This window comes from Anguilla rostrata, chromosome 1, assembly GCF_018555375.3.
Source record: "Anguilla rostrata isolate EN2019 chromosome 1, ASM1855537v3, whole genome shotgun sequence".
In the NCBI taxonomy this organism is placed as follows: Eukaryota; Metazoa; Chordata; class Actinopteri; order Anguilliformes; family Anguillidae; genus Anguilla; species Anguilla rostrata.
The window spans coordinates 21009541-21023840 of NC_057933.1; the positions used below are offsets into that span (position 1 = coordinate 21009541).

Consider the following 14300-nt stretch of genomic DNA (forward strand, 5'->3'; position numbering starts at 1 on the left):
TTTTGGCAGAAGGAGATTTTTAATAAAGAGAGTACTGAAAAATGACTATGAGTTAACAATTTAATACATAAATTACACAAAAAAAACCTTTGTGCAAATATTTACTGTAATGAAATTATATTAAACGCTTTGGAAATTTGTGATATACCATTAAATAATATTTCAACAGTCTACCAAATTGTGAGTAGTTTATATTAAAATGCTAAAATTAAAAAGTTCTATACACATCGGTGAATTACTGATGTTCACATTATATTTACTAGGAATACATTTTTCAGTGTAAAGCCTAAAAATTGGAGTGATAAGTAATAGTCAAATGATAGTTAAATTAATACATCTTTTCAAAGTTTTCCTCAAACTATTTAGTATAACATACTTATGTGCTCCTCATTCAAAATGGCTAATTTTCACATTAGTTTGCACTGACTTCATTGAGGAAGGTTTTATAGACCCATTTAGAGGATTCCACATTCAGTGTCCACACAGAATATTATCTCAGTTCTAACCTTTGCTCTTACACACGAGCTCTGCGAGAGTTCTACATTTGGACCAATCTCTCAACTAAACACATATTAAAACAGAGGGTAAAGTTAGCATTAGATAAATCAAAGCAAGATAAACTACACATTGACATACCTGGCAGCTGGGCTACTAAATGGAGGAAAACAATATTCTCTCTTAAAAATGCTGGATTCTGAGGTTCTGGATGAAGGTCTCAGTGTGATGCGTCCAGCAAATTAGTTCTGGATAATTTATGGGTTTTGGCTTGCAAAAATAAACTGGACCACTGCCTATTAAGCTGGGTTGTGCCAAGTCACAGAAATCTGACCCTTACATGATAAAGCATTGTGGAGAATATGCACAAAGCGTCTTGCTGACCTTTTTTCATCTGTATTTTCCAAATAGGCTACTCATTTTTTCTAGCTATAAACCACTGTTTGATGTTATCAGCCAATAATCAAACCAGAGCTAATTGAGAACTCATTACTACATCTTTTTTTACACGTCTTCTTCAGTACCATGCTATCTTTGGCCTCTTTAACAAACTGTTTTATTTCCATTTTGGCCTTTTTAACGAAGAACCATCCATCTTGTAGCCTCTGGAAATAGTGTTGGGACATTCCCCTTGTCTGAGCTTGCTAACTTTTTTGTTGTCGTTTTATCACGGTATAACTAAGTTGCATCAGTGAACATAAGGAGCTTGATAAGGTGTCATTTTATATGCTACTTTCAGTTTAGGTAGTTTGCAGTTCAGTTGAATGATCAGTCCATAACTCTGAGGTTTGTTACTTTGAGGTTCCATTGTACCACATTTTTGTGGTCGTAATGCACATGCTAACAGTCATTGGAATGCTTTATATAATGTGGATGCTTTGAATATAATCTTTGACTTGCATTCATATTTGCATATTTAGACCGAATCGTTTTGTTACCATTTCTTACCAAGCATGTCTAGTGTTTATCCACTTACATAGTGTGTTTTACATCTACATACAACACTGCTGCTAGAATCAAAAGTTTCTTTAAAAATATTTTAATCTTACTAATACAATGGTCTTTAAATTATACAGTTATTGATAGGAATTAATGGTTGCATTTGAATACTTCTTATATTTATAGAACCATTGCTCTTAATGATTTTCAGATCTGAGAAACTGCTGTCACCTTGAAAGAGACACTGCAACTGAATATTTATCACACATTTATCACACATTAACTGAATAAATCAATCTGTGGTGAACAACAGTGTGACTTTTCACCAAAAGAACAAATAATGCAGCACTAACCTTGTAGATATCTTGGAAAATTTCTACAGTCTTCTGATTTCAGCAGATTGTAGCAATTTTCCAAGATATCTACAAGTTTTAAACCTGCATATGTCAGGCAAGTTATTTTTCTGTCTTGTCCATATTTTCCATATACCATTCACTAAAATGACTATGGCATAGTTTGACTGTTTGAATGGTCAAACCTTTATGTTGCAAATCAATCAATTCATCAATTAGTAACTGTAACTACACCTTAACCTCTTACGTATTCAACCCATCTTGATGAAATGGGGACCTGTTGTTAGCAGCATGATCAATGCAATCACCCACAACGAAACTTACTAGAACAAGCCAAATGTTCTAGATAATCAAATATTTTGCTAAATGTTCCAGATATCTAATTTGACCCTTGTGCCAACCATAGAAAATGGCTTATTGTACACAGAAATCAACATCACGTGACACATAACCCTTAAGTTTAACATTGTATCTCTGGTTATTATTTTAATCTTTCTATGCCTCTGCTGTCTGCTACTATTACGAGATAAGGCCAGGCCTATTAAATCATAGCATCACAGCATGCAGCAGCTTCAGTATCCATTCATCCATCCATTATCTATTCCCGCTTATCCTCAGCAGGGTCGTGGGGGCTGCTGGAGCCTATCCCATGCATTGGGCGAGAGGCAAGAATACACCCTGGACAGGCAGCCAATCTATCGCAGGGCACACACGCCATTCACTCACACCTATGGGAAATTTAGGGTCTCCAATCGGCCTACCTGTACGTCTTTGGACTGTGGGAGGAAACCGGTGTACCCGGAGGAAACCTACGCGGACACGGGGAGAACATGCAAACTCCACACAGAAAGGCCCCAAGCTGAGATTCAAACCCTTCTTGCTGTGAGGCAACAGTGCTACCCACTGCACCACCCAGCTTCAGTATGATTGCTGAAATACATGAACCTAGGAAGAAATAACCTGTCCTTTCCTGAAAAGACTTCTTATCATTGTCATACCTCTTAACAAATAAAAGTTAACATAACACACTTTTCTATGTCTAAATGCCACTGGTTATAAAAGCAGTGCCACAGAGGAAGAACTGCCTGGTTTGAAGGCTTGCTGTTCATTCAATGGCACATAATTCCATTTGTGACCTCACTGACTAGATCTTGTGGCTCAGTCATGTTTTGCCTCTCAACCTCCTCTAAGTCTCCTTTTACTAAGCTTAAAGAGATTAAGCATCTTAAGTCTTTCCTCAAAGTTTTTATCTTTCATACCAGGAATCAATTAGGTTGCCATTCTTTGAACCTTTTCCAGAGCCTTCCAGATCTTTCTTGTAGTACAATCCCCATAACTGCACATAATACTCCAAGTGTGATCTAACAAATGTATTGTATAACCTTCTTGGATTTATACTCAATACTTTCGGCTATATATCCCAACATCTTGCTGGCCTTAACTTATAGCATAGTGCCCAGAAACTGAAAGGCTTTGACCAACCATTACTCCCAAATCTTTTTCAAATTGAGCATATTCAATTTTGTTCCTCCCATAAAGTAGTCCTGCCCAATGTTTTTATTTTCCACATGCAGAACTTTACATTTGGCTATACTGAATTTAATTTGCCAGGTTTCCATCCACTTCTGGATTTAGGTTTTTACAATGTATGCTAGTTAAACTGACAGTCCTGTAGTTTCCTGGATCAGTATGGTCTCCTTTCTTATATATTGGTATTATATATTACCTTGATTCCTCTGGAATTTCTGCAGTTTCTAAAGACTGTATAAAAATACCTGTCAATTGTTTAAAGATGATCTCACCTAACTCATTGAATACCCTTGGGTATATGCCATTTGGGCCTGCTGCCTTATTTTTCTTTCGTATATGTCATTTTGTACTTCTTCATCCTCTATCTCTGCTAAGACATTCTGAGTACTGAGTATGCCTTCCAGTCTATTAGTTACTTCTTCTCTAGTAAAATCTCAACAAAATAACTATTTAAGGCATCTTTATTCTTACAAAGCAATGCTCCTTCTTCATTGCTGATGCACCTGATATCCTCTTTCACTTTCCTTTTCCTACTACAATATTGAAAGATACATTTAGGATTACTTTTAGCATCTTGGCCAATTTGCCTTACAAAGAGCCTCTTGGCTTCCCATAGTTCTTTTTTAACCTCAGCATGCATGCATTACAATAGTCAGCCTTATTGCTGTCAGTGCTGTCATTTTTATATATCTTATAAAGTCTCCCATATGGCTTTGTTCATCCACTGGGAGGCTGCTTCTTCAGCTTATCTTTCCTTACCTTCCTCCCCTTCCCCCAATCCTCTAATGACAACAAAGAATCAAAACCATCTTACCTTACTTTTAATATGGGTTTTTAAAAACTTGAACTAATAGCAAATACACACTTGAAAGCACAATACAATCCTGCAACAAAGTTTTCCAAGCAACACCAGAATCCTTCCCCTCATTCTTTCCACCACAAACAAGAAGTGAATGTCTGACACAAACAATCGAGCAAGAACAGCAACCCAGGAAACCAGCATTTCCTCTGTTATTGCATATTTGTCTCATTGAATCGTTTGACATCCTAAGACAAAGTAATATTAGACAAAGTAAACGCATAACACAAATTTTAAATTATTTTTTCATTTATTTAATGAAAAAGTAATTGCAGCCATAGAACCCATATGAAAAAGTAATTACCAACCTTATTTACTCAATCAACAAAGTAACCATATTAAATTGATAAATACATTCAGCTGATTGAACACATGAAGGCTTGATTGCAGCCAGCCCTGTTGAATCTGAACCTCACTCATATTGAACCTTACCATCAGAGTAGTCACCACAAAGTTTCTACAAGCACACTATGCCATGATCAAAGGCAATTCCAGAAAAGATGAGAAAAATGTTGTTGAAATATATCAGTCTGGAAATGGTTACAAAGCCATTTCTAAGACTCTGTGACCATGAGAACCATTATCTCTAAATGTAGAACACTTGGAACAGTGATGAATCTTCCCAGGAGTGGCTGCCCTGCCAGAATTTCTCCAAGGGAGCAGTGACAAATCACCCAGGAAATCACAAAAGATTCCAGAAGAACATCCAATGAACTGCAAGCCTCTCTAGCCTCAGTTAGTGTTCATCAGTTCAGTGTTCATGACTCCAGAAGAAAAAAATAGACAGGGCAAAAATGGGATTCAGGGTGGGATAAAATACCTCCACAAGACTGATATCAACATACAGGAATCATTTTGTTGCAGTTAATGCTGCTAAAGGTGGTACAACAAATTTAAGTTTAAGGGGGTAATTACATTTTTGCATGGGTGTTGAAGATGTTTGATAACTTTTTCATTAAAAAAATGAAGTAATTATTAAATGTGTTTTGTGTTTACATAGGTTTGTCCAATATTACATTTTATCTAAAGATCTGAAACCCTTCAGTGTGACAAATAAGCAATAGTACAGGAAATCAGGAAAGGGGCAAATACTTTCTCAAGGCACTGTATTTTAATGATTCTCTAATCTTTTTTAATGTTGTGTATTATCGGTTTAATTTTACTTTCATGTGTTACTTTGGATATTTTATCCCAGTTTTATTGTTTTGGGGAGAACTTTGAGCATCATGTTCTGAGAAAAATTATATGGAAATTAAGTTGTTGTTGTTGCTTTACATGTTTTGCCAGCAAAACACCACATCTTGCAACAGGAGGCAACAGGTTATATAACAATGCAAAAACAGTCGTATCACTTTTTAATATTCATTGATGTCCCAGATCAAACTCTATGTAATTAAAATGTGTTTCTGTCTCCTGGGTGAAAGAATAATCACTGCTTTTCTCCTTCATCAAATTTCCTGGCATATGCTTTGAAAAACCGGTTGACACTGTAATTGGAAAACAACTCTGTCCGCTGTGTATTTTTTTAGCAACAAAAATATTCATATTTATTGACTTGGCAGGAGTCAAAATGAGAGAAGCACTTTAAATTTCAGGATTCTAAAAGTAGTTCAGTGAATTAAACAGTTCTACCTTTAATCTCCAGTATATAATTAATTGAGCCAGACTTTATGGCTCTGGCTAATGTAACATTATTAAAGACACGGTAAAGAAACTGTTAAGCTGCAAAATTGTGCTGCTATGGAAACAGGGGACAGTAATAGCATTGCTAATCAGTAAAAGGATCCCTTCCATTTCCTAGGAGAATAAAAGTGCCAACCACAAAACAAATAAATGACCCCCATGGGAAAGTCTCACCGACTGTATACACTTCTTGTACACACGTATCTGGGTCTCAGACTGAAGAAAAGAACACTGGTCTTTTGAAACATTTTTAATCCAATATGTATTTACTTATTCTTCTGATGTTGAAAACACAATACAAATTTAAGTCCATCCTAAAGCTGCAACATATTTCATTATGTCAGCTGCTGGTAAGCCGCAAAGCCGCAGAAGGCTGACTGACAGGCAGGATATACAAATGCGCAGTGCAGTAGTAAATACCCTGCCAAATTACTCTCTCCCTCCGTGCTATGACCGTTTATGCGCTGGCATAGTCAGGATTCAAGTCTGCACCAAAAGGTACATCAATGCACCAAGCACTAGTACTTTAGCTGCAACAGTGTAGCATAATGGTCTTGGAACTGGGTTCACTCCAAGTCTGCAGGTCTGATGCTCAGTTGGAGCAATGCTGTGGTACCCCTGAGGAAGGTGCTTAGCTTGAATTTCTTCAGTATATATCCAGCAGTATAAACTGGTTGATTATACAAAAATGTAAGTTGCATAATTTGCCCTGTATTGGGCTAAATACCTAACCTATGAAAAATGTAGCCAGACAGCCACTGAGTTACAGTTCTGTGGTAATGTCGGTAAAGTTGCTTAACAGCAACCACAATGCTTTACATCATCTTAGGAGAGCTGCACGTGAGAACTGAAGCATTAAAGCATGCATATGATTTTAAGACTATTTGACAGACATACAGTAAACTCCATGTTTGGAGCAAAGCCACACTTTTTGGCACTTGGCTCCATAATTTTATATTCGTAATCAAACAATTCAGATGTAGTTAAAGTTCAGATTCTCAGTTTTTATTAAAGGGTATTTTAATTAAATTTTGGTTTCACAATGTGGAAATAACAGCATTTTGTATATATAGTCCCGCATTTCAGAGCACCATACTGGTTGGGACAAATGGCTTAACATGTGTTTCTGATTAGTCAGGTATGTTCATTTGCTTCTTTGTTAAGTGTATGAGAACTTTCAGTATCTAGTCTTAATTTTATGCTCTGAAACATGAAAAGCACCTAATTAGGAAAAATTAACAGCTTGTTAAAATTCTGGGATTGCAGTTGAGGTTGGAATGAAAACTATGGCACACACATTGGTCCCCCAGGAACGAATTTGAGAACCACTGCTCTAGAGGAAGAGCATTCTTTTGCAGAGAATATGCTCATATTTTCCTTTCTTGCAGTACCCCCATCTTTGGTATTTTTTATGTCGTTTATATGATATTTGCCTGAATAAATGTCCTTTATTGATTCAGTCCATGTCTTCTTTCTCATGCATTAGTGCTAGTTGGGAAGACGTAACACACCTAGAGTCTAAGGTCACACAATCTGCTTCCTCTGCATGATTGCACTTCATCTTTCAGCACCATTGGTGGTTATGGTTGCCCTTACTCCTGTTCTACAATGGAACTTTGAGTGACAACAGTAGTTGTAAGCTGAGGATGTTTCTGTCTAAATAGGAGTACCATGTATGAATGCAGTGAAAGTTCCTATAATGTCAGGGCATTAGACTCACCCCCATAATGTGAAATCAGGGGTTTCAAGACCTTGCGTTACAAAGACAGGGGCAGATATTCATATCTTTTTCTCATTATGTAGTACCGTATTCTTCCTAATGTGAATATCAGTGCTTGCTTCTCTTGCTTGTGTTTTCAGTACCAGAGAAAAGCAGAGGTCTGCGTGACATGACTGACCTTGTAATATGGCAGCAATGTCTGTGAGTTCCCAACTATTACCATAACATCACAGAGACAGTATGAGATACTACTTTTCACACTTTCAATTGATTCTAAGCAACGTGGTGTCAATTTAATGTAATGACACTTATTATACTCCTGCTTTTTATTAAAATGTAATATTTTCATTTTTACAAATCATTTCCCATAATTACAAATGCTATTGTTTATGTATGTTATTAATAATAATAATAATAATAACAATTATTATTATTATTATTGTTGTTGTTGTTATTATTGTTATTATTATTGTTGTTGTTGTTATTATTATTATTATTATTGTTGTTGTTGTTATTATTATTATTATTGATGTTCTTGTTACACAGCATCACATAACCACTAAGAAATACTATGTGAAAGAGCATAGTGGATAAGTGCCCTGAAAACATCAGGCAGTTGTAAGGCAGGGTGTTTATACTTGTAGGGCATCAGTGCTGTCACTGCTTTAGTGCTTCGATTATGTCACAGCCAGCGCATAGCAGTTTGAAATTATGCTTTTTTCTCTACTGACGATGCAGATTAAGTGAAAAGGGGTATAATTTACCAGATATATCAATCCTCTTGGAGTCTCAACATGCCATAGATACACACATGTGGCACATACTGTACACAGTAGACATGTAGAGAACACATAAACTTCTGTGCTTACCAGTTTAAAAAACGTATCTGAACTTTCACATGGCTACACATATTCTAGCTTTATTGACACACTCAGTTTCTATTAGTAGTTGCTATTCATGCCAATTATCAAGCCTGTCCTAAGCTGAAATACAGCTGTTTAGCAAGTAGTTATGTGAATGAAAGCATAGATTGACAGTTTCCTGAGCAACCAATATTGTGAGTTTATTAACGTTAGCTATACTGCTAGCTGCCAGCAATGCAATCAGACTTGTTGGCTTGCTTGTACCAGAGTTCCACAGATCGATGAAAAGCTAGCCAGCAGCCTAGTTGTTGTAGCTAAATAGCAATACAGCAATATATACTATATATACAATAAGATCAGAACACGATACAATATATCATGTGCTCTTAAGAATTCAAATGGCGTCAAGAGTACTCTCTACTTAGTATTCTTCCACAATACATGACTAGAAACAGAACAACCATTATGTTTTTTTCAAGGGTCATGAGCAAGCTAGCAGTATACCATATCAGGTGCTTTGAATGAAATATAATAAGAAGACAGCTTAAGAGTAACTTCCTCCTTGTTCCCCTACAACTAGCCATTCAACATCATCTCTTTATATATCCTGAGAACATGCAGCTCTTGAATTATTTTGAATGCCACACAATAATCCAATGGCCACCACTATCTACATTCTGGACAACAGCTCGAGGAAAGTTATTCATTGTTCATATTCATATTTACAACTAAACATGCTGATTAAATATTAATTCAGCTGGTCAAATGATCAAAAAGTAAACATAGTGTTCAAAAATATGAAATGTTATATAATTATATAATAATTCCCCAACATATAATCAAACAAGCTTATGTTAGCACAATCAAAACAATGTGGGAAAATGATACAAGATAATGTAGAAGATTTAAACAACAAACCTTCAAAATAATTTATCTTCTGCACTGTCAAAGCTCTTCGTACTCTTGTAGTATGAATAGTATAACTACTGCCAGAATCTAAGACCACTTGAGAGAAAAGGATGTTCATTGCATTGCATTTGCATAGAAACTTTCAGGGGCATTCAAGGCCAGTGTTCTTTTAAGAATATTAAATGCATTTTTATAAGGACCCCTGCAGATTTTCAGGCACACTGATACCACTGAAGTCAAAATTTTGGAGCAGTTTTATACACAGTCTCATACCTGGACTAAACCCATATTGCGACATAGGCACGGGCAATTCTCTCCCACTCCCCAAACAGACCCCTTCACCATCCAGATGCACACATGCATGTGTATGCATGCACACACACGAACACACACACACAGAGCAAACTGCTTTTTTTTCTAACATGGCTTGGCCTAGCTAACATGAAACTAGACATCTGTAAAGGTGACTGAGCTCACAAAAATGTTGCACTCATTTTTCAAGAAAAATAGACATGTATGGGCCAATGGCCTAGAACCGTATGTTACTTGTATTAATAACACCCCATCAAGGCCCAAACTGCATAATTCCAAACAAGCACGTACAAAGTACAAATTTATGGCACACTTCCAACATATGTTGAATCCTCCTTATAAGCCTCAGAACCACGGTCGTAGCCAAAGCTGTAAATAAAACAAATGGGAAAGAAACAAAAAGAAGCCTACAATATTCCCCTGCTTGAGTTTAACATCCACCACTATTTGTATTTCAGTGTGTGACCTAACTTGGTAGCCTACCACAAGATGACAATATTTTCAGAAAGTTCTTACTGTTATGTTTATCACACGTTCTAAATGATCCATTCACAGGTAAACAGACAGCTTCTTTCTTCACATCATGTTAGGGAGATGAAACAATATTAAGTTACACTCAATAAAAAAGATATAGCTGCCACGTTAGCTTTTAGCACAACCTGCAATAAAGGCTAGGCTATCTAACAAAACTGGTGCTTCAAGATCATTTATATTAGCATACAAAATCTGTGCATTGTAGATCTTTTCCATGAATGTTCTCCGAGTGTGAATGCAGAGAACGAAGAGTATATCCATGCAAATAAAGAGAATTTTAGTACTCACCTAAAAACCCAATTGAGGAGAACTGGCTATATCTGATCGTAATGAGTATTTTGTGAATTAACTTTGTATTGTTTCATGTCAGAACTAGAAAGAATGCAGACAGTAGAGTGTAGACCTCCACCAAGGCAAAACTATTTCAGGGCACAGCAAATTTCTTCACAATCCGTACTCTCCACAGTCAGTATTTTTTGTGTTTTAGTTGGCTATATGGTGGTGTTACAGGAAAAGTCATGGGGTCATGTCAAATCAATCAAGTGTACCTGTCTGTCAGGCAGAAGCCATGCGATGAAAACGAGAAGAATTCCAATTTTAAGTGTCTTTTTTTTAAATGACACACAATCTATGGCCTCTGTGATCGCCTGGTCGAGCGAGATCGGTGTATTGGGCACCCCTAATAGCTATAGGCCTATTTGAGAGTATTGGCTAATAGGGGTATGGATTAAGATACAAGGCAAGTTAACACTAGTAAAAGACTCTTATTGATGTCAATGGCATAATGCTAACTGAAACAGCTGTACACAGAACCGCTGTATCAATACTTTTTCATTCGGTCTCTTTATTTCGGGCTCACTGCCACTCTCTTCACGATGTCAGTGTCATCAACATTCATTTCCTCCCCGGCATCTGATTCAGTCTCACTCCTTTTGTAACATTGCTAACACAAAGTCAGTTTTTGCATCTCCATTGTAAATCTTTGTATGACTTTGTACAACTTTAATTGTATATGACTTATATGACTGTGGCACATCTTTCTGTGGAGTGATTTGAAAAGAGTTCTAAGTTAAAGGGGTCGTTACCCATATCAGTGGTCATTATACAGAAATGATGGACTGTAGAATGCCTGAAGTGGCTGGATTGAGCATTCAACAAAACCGTGTAATATTGCTCCATATGCAATGGAAATTATATGTTGAAATGGGTAGCAGAACATGTTATTACAAGGCCTTAAACCTCTCCTCTCTGATTACTTTTAAGTTAATACGTTAGCAGGTTCTATACCGCTTCGGGCTTTCTGCAACTAATGTGTTTCAGAGAGCAAAATGGTGGTGACCTATATATCAAGGATGACTCAGAACAGAACAGGCCTTCAGCTGTAGTATAATCAATTTAATATCATGTGCTTTCTTTTTTCTTAAAGGTGTGTTATAGTTGAAATGGTGCAAGAGACCAAATGAATGTCCTTTGTGATTGGAATATACTTCCAAGAGGCTTTGTCATGTCTGTGATACATGTATGTTTGGGTCGATGCAGTCTATTGATAGACATGATTTGAGTCTTTATGAATTTCATGTGTTCTATGTGTTAGGTCATACACATTGTATGACCAAAGTATCACACTCAACATAAATACCAGATTGGATCTAAACTTTTACCACAGAACCACACAGTTAGAGTGTATACATATGCTAATTATCTAAATATATTAAACAGGTTACACATAAGTTCTCATTTCTGATATTAATATTTGGGTGTACTGTATCAACATAGTTCCCTGCCATCCATCCATCTATTTTCTAACTGCTTAGTCCAGATCAAGGTCGCAATGACAAAAGGACAAGCAGAGCAGCCTAGACGTCCCTCTCCCCAGTCACTGCCGCCAACTCATCTCGATGGATCTCAAGGTGATCTCAGGCCAGCCGGTGGATATAATCCCACCAGCGTATCCTAGGTCTACCCCTGGGTCTCCAGAGGGAGGCGCCCAGGACGTACCAAGAATCAGTTTCTGTCGTCGGGCAGATGAGGCCCAGGTCTACCCTGTTCCTGCCCCTTGCCCGACGGGTTCCTTGCCCTGTCCTAAATTTAAGGGGAAAGAATTGGAACCATTGGGACTCTTTAGAGTGCCCGTTGTATCCCTTGAATCAGTTGATGAGACGTTTAAGGACAGGGAGCATATTATACAACTCAATAAAATGCTAAGCCAAAGTTGAATCTTTCTTTCCCATTAACAAACCAAAAAAAGGTAAATGAACGAGAATAAGCCACCTCTCATATAGACATGTAATATGTGTCCAGCACTACCTACATCCTGGATAACAAAATAATCATAATGCTTGAAATCCACAATTTTCAAGTCATTTGTGCATCACACAGTGACTTAATTTTCTCTGTGTTTCTCTTAACACCAAAAAGAGGCCCCATTTTGGCATTTTATTTCATAGCAAGCACATGGCGGAGGCACAGCCTCAAAGAGAAAACAAGCCATGGAATTCATAAAAGGGTAAAAATATTCTTTCATGTTCTTTTACAGGGGATGAATGAGCGTACAGCCTTCCAGTTTCCCAGCATTGAAGTTATGCTTCCTGTTCTTGTTTCCTCATACTCAAGAAACGTTGCTTCTTTTTGGGTCACAAAGGAATTTGTTAATATGTTAAAGTACTGTATATAAAGAACAATGGCTGATGTATTGAAACAGACTGCAATAAGTATGGCTTGATTGTGCATCACTAATGGCTTGGTTTGTGTGTACTGTAAATGCATAGAGTAAGGGTTTGGAAGTCAAAATTTACACTAAAATGGCAGAAGTGAAAACTGCACAAAAGACAGGTTGCTGCTAGTTGCAATTATTACTGGCCTATTAAGTAAAACCATACTGAAATGGGGCATACGTGTTTTTGTGCATAGTAAAATATATACAACTATTTTCCTATGAACAAAATATATCACCTCCTATTTTCATATTTACCTTATTGAAGTAGATAGTCATGTCTTCTATTATTGCTGAAAGTTTGATTAATCACAACTCAAAATTGATTAGTTACTTGTGGCTTATTAGGGCAACATGCTGTTGCAAAGGTGTCATTGCATATTAAGCAAACCGATGCACCTTGGTTGTTTTTGGCCTATCTGGAAATTACATTTATTATCTGAATTATATTCCAAATAGAAAACGAGGGATGTAGCTAGAACTGAATTAACTATTGACTACAGCACTATATTACTAAAATTGTGTAAAACATGAATTCGTTTTTATTAAATTAGATTAGATTATTAATTAGAAAATTAAAAGATAAATAGTTTATATTATGATTGGACTATGGACATGTGTGCTGAAAGATCTGTTTTGTGTAGGAGGCCTGGAATTAAGCAATGAAATTGTAACTTTGTGTAGGAGAATTATTTTAGCAAATGTCTTAAAATGGACAGGAATTCACCACATCTTTCCCCATAGGCTACAATTGAAAGAGCATTTGTTTCTGTTACAGACTGGAGCATCTAGGGCACAAAGTCTGAGTAATATGCCTTTTCTTGACGTGGCACACTGCAGTCTGATTGAGCGTACCCAATTCAGGCACATCATTCAACTAATATGTGTTGCAACAACAAAATGTCTGACTAGTATCACAGAATATAAAGTGAAAAACAGATGATTAGCCTTTGTTTGGGGTTTTTGAAGGTGAAATATGTCACTGGTTGGGTTGAAAAGATCATACAGAGTAGCTAGCTGACTGGATAATCTGATTGATTAGCTCGCTTGTTAGCTGAACTAGCAAGCTCGCTTGCTGGGCTGTACAGAAGGCTAACCAGGCTGTTTAACTATGCCATCTAGAGTTTTGATAGTTATCTTGAGGAACAATGTTAATCCAACTATCATCAATTCTCTTGGGTCAGAAATATCCCTCAGCATTAGACAAGACTGCCATTGGTTCCCTGACCATTGATTCCCTTGTCCCAGTTTGAACAGCCAGACCACTACTCCTCTGCTCTTGTTTGTAAAAATGATTGAAGTTAAGGAGGTGTATAGTAGTCTACTTGGACTGGCTATTGATGGCACATAATGACCCACTTTGGGATCAAGCACTTGCTTGGGTAAGACT

The 14300-nt window shown here is 36.9% G+C and overlaps 2 long non-coding RNA genes across 2 annotated transcripts in view; one reads left to right on the top strand and one right to left on the bottom strand.

The window, feature by feature from the left end:
• The window catches only part of LOC135251792 (uncharacterized), a 37583-nt gene that overhangs the window by 1369 nt on the left and 21914 nt on the right, over positions 1-14300 (bottom strand). The gene's annotated exons all lie outside the window — the stretch shown is intronic.
• Positions 1-14300, top strand: part of LOC135251782 (uncharacterized) — a 43583-nt gene that overhangs the window by 1241 nt on the left and 28042 nt on the right. The window lies entirely within an intron of this gene.